Below are 700 nucleotides of genomic sequence, written 5' to 3'. Positions count from 1 at the left end.
GCATTCCCTTTTTAATTTTTTTTGCGCGGCGTGCAAAAAAAAACTAACGGCCACGACATATATTTACCCCGTTTTATTATTTTGCACGTTTGCGGTAAGTTTTAGCTCGTTGGTCATTATTCGCGCGTGTAGCGGCGGGCAAGCAAAGTACAATCGTCTTTGTAGTGGAGCTGGGAGGGGCAAGCATAAGGAACGAAGACGGGGGTAACATGTCGGATGCGATTATACCAGCACTAAAGCACTGGATCCCATCAGAACTCCGAAGTTAAGCGTGCTTGGGCGAGAGTAGTACTAGGATGGGTGACCTCCGAAGTTAAGCGTGCTTGGGCGAGAGTAGTACTAGGATGGGTGACCTCCGAAGTTAAGCGTGCTTGGGCGAGAGTAGTACTAGGATGGGTGACCTCCTGGGCAGTCCTCGTGTTGCATTCCCTTTTTAATTTTTTTTGCGCGGCGTGCAAAAGAAAACTCACGGCCGCGACATATATTTACCATGTTTTATTATTTTGCACGTTTACGGTAAGTTTTAGCTCGTTGGTCATTATTCACGCGTGTAGCGGTGGGCAAAGCAAAGTACAATCGTCTTTCTAGTAGAGCTGGGAGGGGCAAGCATAAGGGAGGAAGACCGGGGTAACATGTCGGATGCGATCATACCAGTACTAAAGCATCGGATCCCATCAAAACTTTGAAGTTAAGCGTGCTT

The 700-nt window shown here is 47.4% G+C and overlaps 1 pseudogene; it reads left to right on the top strand.

Annotated features, from left to right (window-relative positions):
- The first annotated feature begins 214 nt into the window (after window positions 1-214).
- Window positions 215-328, top strand: LOC119345692 (annotated as a pseudogene).
- The last annotated feature ends 372 nt before the right edge of the window (window positions 329-700 follow it).

Source organism: Triticum dicoccoides, unplaced genomic scaffold (assembly GCF_002162155.2).
Source record: "Triticum dicoccoides isolate Atlit2015 ecotype Zavitan unplaced genomic scaffold, WEW_v2.0 scaffold26862, whole genome shotgun sequence".
In the NCBI taxonomy this organism is placed as follows: Eukaryota; Viridiplantae; Streptophyta; class Magnoliopsida; order Poales; family Poaceae; genus Triticum; species Triticum dicoccoides.
This window is presented reverse-complemented; position numbering and strand designations above follow the sequence as displayed.